Raw genomic sequence first — 7,500 nt, 5'->3', positions numbered from 1 at the left:
ACACCCAGGGCCGTTTCAAGACATTTTGGGGGCCAAGGCAAAATGTACCTGCTGGTTGCAACAAACAGACACCATTGAAGGTAATCAGAAGTGAGGAACAGAAAATGCATTCATGGATTTTTTTCACATTCTGTCTCTCACAGTTGAAGTGTACCTATGATGAAAATTACTGACCTCGGTCATCATTTTAAGTGGGAGAACTTGCACAATCGGTGGCTGACTAATTTTTTTGCCCCACTGTATATACATATATATACATATACTGTGAACACACTGGTTGATTTTAATATTGTCAAGTGCTTTGGCTGCATTTGCATGAAAAGCGCTTCATGAAAAACATTTTGATTGATTGATTGATTTTACTGTACAGTAGGAAGCAGATGATGGTACTTTGCTTTTTGGGAGTTTCTGGTGGCTGCTAATGTACTGTTGCACAGCTAGCCACACTTCCATTGCTCGCTCTGCAACTGCCAAGTCTTCAACCCATCGATGGGCACAGAACTTCAGAGGAAATGTTGTTTTGGTCACCTCAGTGAAGTCAGCACATCTTGCTGGTGAGTCATGGAACGTCTGCCAAAGTGCTCTAAGCACATGTCCCACCTTCCAACCGGTTTCTCTTTCTCACCCCTTGAAAACTTCCATGGAGAACATGCAAACCACAGCTTCCCAAATGTATCATCTTTGGTGCATCTGGGTCCTCTTGGCTTGTGTCCTTTTGGAATATCCTCAGGAGCTTCCAGTTGACAGCAGGGCCATCCATTGAAATCTGCAACAGCTTATTGGGATTTAATGGTGACAGGGCTATCTTGATCCTTTCCAGAAGCTTCTCTGCTTGCGTGTGTCCCATAAACTCTGAATCAAAATAATTCACCACAACCTTCCCTTCGTGTTCACTCCAGTGTCTCGCTACAATATCCAACTGCTCTGTCTGTGTCACTTTCAGACATTCATCAAAAGAAACTACATAGCATGGTGCTTTTCTTATATCACTGACCTGTTGCTCTTTGAAATAAGGACCTAAGCCAAAACATATGTGGCAAGGTGGATAAACCAGGGCCCGGGCGGGATTCGATCCCCAGACTCCCGGGTGAGAGTCATACGCTCTAACCAGTCAGCCAAAGGGACATCCCCTTGGCCAAGTAGCCAGGGCGCATGATCTATCGGGACACTGTGACAGGACACTCACACTGCCACACATATAAGGTAAACTTCTTTTGTTGCTACTAGAGTTGTCACGGTGTGAAAGTGTAACATCACGTTTATTGTGACCAAAATTACCACGGTTTTCGGTATTATCGCAGTATTTTTTTAAACGTGCTACATTTTCACACAATTAAATAAACGCTGTATGTCAGGAAATATTGTCCTCAGTTTGTGTCTAAATGTTGCCTAAAATGTGTTATTTTGTAATGATGTTGTTTATTTGTTTACATTTTTCCCCTTTAGTCTTTAAAATACCAATATTTGCCCATAACTTCTTATTTTATGTCTGTTTGATGTCATCATTTAAAAATATTAGATCAGATGATACTCAGTACTCAAGTAGCCTTCTAATCAGATACTTTTTTACACTTACTTGAGTAATAAACCCTATATCAGGAAAATATTGTCCTCAGTTTGTGTCTAAATGTTGCCTAAAATGTGTTATTTTGTAATTATGTTGTTTATTTGTTTACATTTTTCCCCTTTAGTCTTTAAAATACCAATATTTGCCCATAACTTCTTATTTTATGTATGTTTGATGTCATCATTTAAAAATATTAGATCAGATGATACTCAGTACTCAAGTAGCCTTCTAATCAGATACTTTTATACCCTTACTTGAGTAATAAACCCTATATCAGGAAAGTATTGTCCTCGGTTTGTGTCCTTCCAGTGAGCTTTGCAGATGTGGGAAAATGTCATCAGGCAGTAATCGCTGTTAAATTCATAATTATTCTGGGAGAGAGACCAACTCTTATCTGCCCCTGGGAGCCCCGTAATGCATAGCGTCATTTCAACATGGCGGTGTCCGCGACACGGTTTATATGCAGGTAGCGGCGCTGTGGCTGCTTTATATAGCGACTCGTTGCATTCTCCCTCAACCCAAATCCTCGGATCACGCATTTTAGCTAAAACGCTAACGTTAGCTTGCCTTGCGTTGACTGTAGAGTTGTGGGTGATGGTCACGCAGATGTGTCATGAGATTTGAAGCGTTGCTGCCTTTCACAGACACTTTTTCTGCACGTGCTGCAAACAGGATAGCCGTCTTCTATCAACTGTCCCTCGGCATTCTTCAAATATCTAAAATATGCCCGTACTTCCCACTTTGTCTTCTTTGAGGGATAATAAATGTCCTGAGCGCTGCCGTCTCCTCCTTTGACCATTATTTCAGCTTTAGCTTCAAGAAAGTTTTGGTTGTAAACAACAAAGTGCGCATGTGCCGCCGGCAACTTCAGCAGATGATACGGTGGCTGGTAAGGGTCACCGCGCCTACACCGCAGCCACGGTAATCCACCAAGATAATTTTTTTTTTAAACAAGACGGTTATTATTATTGTCAACTTTTTTACCGGGGTTTACTGCTACACCGGTTACCGTGACAACCCTAGTTGCACCACATGCAAACTTGTTGGCAATCTCACTGTCTGGGAACATCTGACCAAATATGGCTGACATCAGAGCTGGAGCTGAATGAGTAGAGTGACACCACCATCTTAATTACTCAGTGGATCTGCCCTGCGTTTCTGAGCCATTTCTCTCTCCACTAGACCTGCTAGATCCTCTCAGTCGCACCCTTGTCTAAATAATACCCTCCGGTCTCTACGCACCAATCTTAGAGCTGCGGAACGGAAATGGCGCAAAACAAAAGATCCTGGTGATCTATTGAAATTTCATGAATTACTGTCCTCATTCTCTGCCAGCATCACTGATGCAAAGAAACCTTTCTAACTGACAAAATTCTCAGCTCTACTGACTCTCAGAAACTATTTTCAACATTCAAAACTCTGCTCAACCCTCCGTCTCCACCTCCTACCAACAATCTGTCAGCTGACACCTTTGCCTCATTCTTCTCTGACAAAGTGGCAGCTATAAGCAAACAGTTGACTCAACTGGCCACTCCTGAACATTCGCTACCACAAACTCCTTCAAGCCCAACCATCTCAAGCCCTACTGCTTCATTTTCCTCTGTTCCCCTCTCACTGAGAACTGTGTGTCCAAGCTTCTCACGTGCAGCCGCCCTACTACATGCCCACTTGACCCCATTCCGACTAAGCTGCTCCAAGCTATTGCTCCCACAGTAGCCGCAGCAGTCACACACGGCTCCTTCAAAGGCAGTTGGAAATCTGGGTGTTGTGATTGATGAACACCTGACCTTTAAAGATCATGTTGCCTCTGTTGCTCGTTCATGCCGCTTTGCGCTGTATAACATACGAAAGATCAGACCATACCTAACACAACATGCCACCCAGCTCCTGGTGCAAGCTACTGTCATCTCCCGCCTCCATTACTGCAACGCCCTTCTAACTGGTCTTCCAGGCTGTACTGTGAGACCTCTTCAAATGGTCCAGAACGCAGCGGCGCGTCTGGTCTTCAATCAGCCAAAAAGAGCACACGTCACCCCTCTGTTCATTGAGCTCCACTGGCTACCGCTAGCAGCACGCATCAAATTCAAATTGCTAACACTAGCATACAAAGTCAGAGATGGTACGGCTCCCATCTACCTGAATCCTCTTGCAAAGGCTTACGTCTCGGCCCGGCCGCTCCGGTCATCACAGGATGGTCGGCTAGCAGTGCCTACACCACGCTCAGGACAATCCAGACTCTTCTCATGCATCGTTCCACAAATGTGGAATGACCTTCCAAGCACTACCAGAACAGGAGCTTCCTTTTCGACTTTGAAGAAACTCCTGAAGACCCTGCTCTTCAGAGAGCATCTTCTAAACTAGCACCCTCCCTGCACCCGTCCCCCCTCTCTACTGTCCACTCCTTGTTCCCTCCTCTCCATGACTGATGTCACGTTGTTGTTGTTGTTGTTGTTGTTAACCTCAAGGACAACATGCCGATTATCACTTGTAAGTCGCTTTGGACAAAAGCGTCTGCTAAATACATAAACATGAACACTTGTACTAGGCACTGGTAATGCTGTACTTTCATTACTGGCACGTTCATCATGTACACTGGCTGCCGGTAGCTGTTTGTTGGACAGCTACTTCCCTCTCCTGCATCTGTTGAAGTTTTCCTCATGAAATCTGTCATCTTCTCTCACTGCTCAACTGCCCAGAAGTCTTGACATGGCCTTGTCCCCGTGCACGACTCCTGAGTGCTGAGACGCCCATGGTACTGATATCAAAAGACTTTCTACACAGCTTGCAACATGCCCTATGCACATCTCCAGATACTTCTCCTAGCCAGTCCCTGAACTGGGTTTTTATCTCCACTCAGTTTTGAATTTGCACCGTCTTCTTGACATCACTCACTCCTGCCTACAAAGGACACAAACACATATTTTGAAAGATTTGCACTGTTTATATTGACTGTTTATTCAATAAATTAGGCCAGCTTTTCAAACCTTAGCTCTTTATATCGTTCATATTCTATGCATCATACTGTACACACCACGTTACACTTTACTGTGTAGCGTGATGAAGGATCTCAGATTTATGGCAAAGGTCACATTTGCCCAGCCGGGTCAAGCTGGGTCAAACAGTACTTTCTGAATCCACAGATTAAACCCAAGGAGCCACGATGTCTGCTCAAGACCATAACACCAGTATCTGCTGTTCCGTCCCAAGAAGGACACTTCAAGCCACGATGATAGAAATTAGATAATAATTAATAAACTCATTGATTTTATCACTGTTTAATATAATCACCATACCATGATCACTTGGTTCAATGTAAAGGTATTTTAATTACATGAAATGTATTATGATGCTTTGGGCACAATAATAATTATTATAATGATTATAAAGATGTGTTCAACAGAAGGTCAAGTCACCCTATCCAGCTAACACAGAGTTCAGATGAACAATAACTGCATCACATGTTTTTGACGCATGAGCAAGCTTTCTTCCGGAGAGAGTGGGGGTGGTGTGAGAGCTTTTGGTAAAAACTAACCATCACAGATTCACGTCCAGTTCTGAAACCAACATCAGCCTGAGGAGACGGGACGGCCGCCCTGACCCTCTGCCAAGCTGTTCTGTCACGCCGACAAGAATAGCCAAAGAATAAACGGAACCGTAAACCAGCTAACGAAAGACTCTACCAGAGTCACTGATTTCTGAAGTTAAGATAAAGACGAGAACATTCATCAGCCAAACGCTTCATACACCGAGTGACCCAAAAAGACATATCAGGACCGATCTGGACAAGGCCCTCCGGACTCGGATGGCCCGTACCACTGAGTCTCTGAGAGAACACGTACGACCGCTCCGCCCTCTCGTACTCGGGGAGGCGGTGTTCCTCCAGAACCTAGTTGGCTGTAGCCCGCGGACATGGGACAGATCTGGGGTGGTAGTAGAGTCACTAGGACACGACCAATACCGTGTCAGGGTCGATGGGTCTGGCCGCCTCACCCTGCGCAACCGGCGCTTTCTCTGCGCCTTCACCCCGGCCACCCCTCGCACTCACCCAGAGAGTGCTGCGCCCCTGCCTGCATCCAACGACGAGACACACGACTTAGGTCCCACCAACCCGGGGTCAGCGGGACCCCTACCAGATCAGTCACACACACCACCAGAGCCCCAAGGCACAAACCCCGGCACCGCCCAGCCGGTACCTTGTCGGAAATTCATGTCGGCCGAGAATCCCCCAGACGTAGCCAACGGGGACGCTGCCCCAGCGGCGCAGACCCCGGAACAGTGCCCATCACCCCCCTCCTCCCAGCCAGTGGGCTCCGGTAGGGTAAGGCGGCCACCCAAGCGTTATGTACCTGAAACTGGCCTGTGGGTTAGGACATGAGTCCACTGCGCTGGTGTGTCACACAGCTTCCTGGACTGGGGGGATGCAGAGGTCACCACTGGCCACTAGGGTGTGCTGCGATCAAGCCTCGAGGGAAAAGGGTGTATTCAGGGACGTGCCTGAAGTCACGTACGTGTGACTATCCCTCACTCTACATACTGCTGCCTCTCATGTGGATTGCTGCTGCTCAACCATCACACTGCTGTCTATCCATGCTACTGTTCACTTGTATCTGTAAGTCTTCACCTGCTTGTTAAGCTAATGTAATGGTCACATTGTCAGTATGCACGCTAAGCCGCGCTGCATTTATTTACCTATTTTATCACATTGCTTAGCTTTGGTCTTCAGCCCACGCTGCTGCTTCACGCTGCCGTTAGCTTCTGCTCACTCAGCTTTGGATGTCTCCGCAGGGCTCCTTCATCCTTGTCAATAAAGCTGTTAGACATGGAGGAGTGTATTTCTTCAGTTTTGCTACAGCGTCCAGCTCAGCTCTCAGTGGGCGGGTCACACCTGTGACTGGATACGACTCACAGCCTTTCGCAGTCTGGGAAGAACACTTCTACGTCCTGTTGTGACCAACGCGCTGCAGGAGCTTACGTTGTGGTTCCACAGAGCCGCTGTCCAGTTAGAGTTCATTAGGTGGTTCAGCGCTGCTCTCTGTGTGTGCTGGATCAACCATGACCAGTATTAGACCACACCTTTCTGTACTGACAGTACATAACGTAGATGGGTGCTGCCCTCAAGCCTACTGGTTGTGCAGCACCAGGCTAAAGGTCAAAGGTGACAGACCATCTGCTGCTGTGGCCCTCAGACTCTGGACCTCTCTCCCCCTGAGCCTGAGATCAGTGGACTCAGTGGTCTCCTTTAAACTCACCTGTTCAGGTTTGGTGGCACCTTCTGGTCATCCTGAGTTTCTGTTATTTCTGCTTATTTGCCTGTTTTTACATTTTTATTCTTAATCTTTATTTGTTTACATTCTTGTGCTGCTGAAGGTCCTCAGTCATCCAGGTCATGGTGACCCATAAGGGTTCAGAGAGTAAATGAGGAGCTTTGTCAGTTCTGACTGGAATATGGGAGAGTCCAGCTTATAGCTGTAGCTGTTGTTGTTTAACGAGCAGAAACTACTCTGAGTACCCCTCCTCTCCATCCCCTGATAAGTCATTGTGTTGATCAGATGCAGGAAGGTGTGACCTGGACTGAAGCTGCTTAGGAATGAGCTGCATTATAGAGCTCCGGACCCCACGTGACTCTCAGTTAGTGGACGCCATTTTGGCATGCAAAAAAGGTAAACAAACACGGATGTAACCATGAACATGAACGGGATCCGCATGGATTTTACTTCGTCGGAGTTTACTTCACACTTTAAAACAGAAGAAATCGTTTTATATAGACAGAAATTAAATAGACTAAACATCTCCGACCCTTACCGTGCCCCTGGGATACTTTTTAAAAACGCCAGAAGCTGTTGGAGCGGACTTCTTACCGGCACAACACCGGACCGGGGAACCCCTTGGGATTCCCCCGGCCGGAGGAGCTGGGGAGAAGGTCTGGGACTCTC

General features: G+C 46.6%; 1 protein-coding gene across 5 annotated transcripts in view; it reads right to left on the bottom strand.

Annotated features, from left to right (window-relative positions):
• The window catches only part of LOC107373915 (zinc finger protein 678-like), a 154,915-nt gene that overhangs the window by 112,963 nt on the left and 34,452 nt on the right, over window positions 1–7,500 (bottom strand). The window lies entirely within an intron of this gene.

The sequence above is a fragment of the Nothobranchius furzeri genome, chromosome 2 (genome assembly GCF_043380555.1).
Source record: "Nothobranchius furzeri strain GRZ-AD chromosome 2, NfurGRZ-RIMD1, whole genome shotgun sequence".
NCBI lineage: Eukaryota > Metazoa > Chordata > Actinopteri > Cyprinodontiformes > Nothobranchiidae > Nothobranchius > Nothobranchius furzeri.
This window is presented reverse-complemented; position numbering and strand designations above follow the sequence as displayed.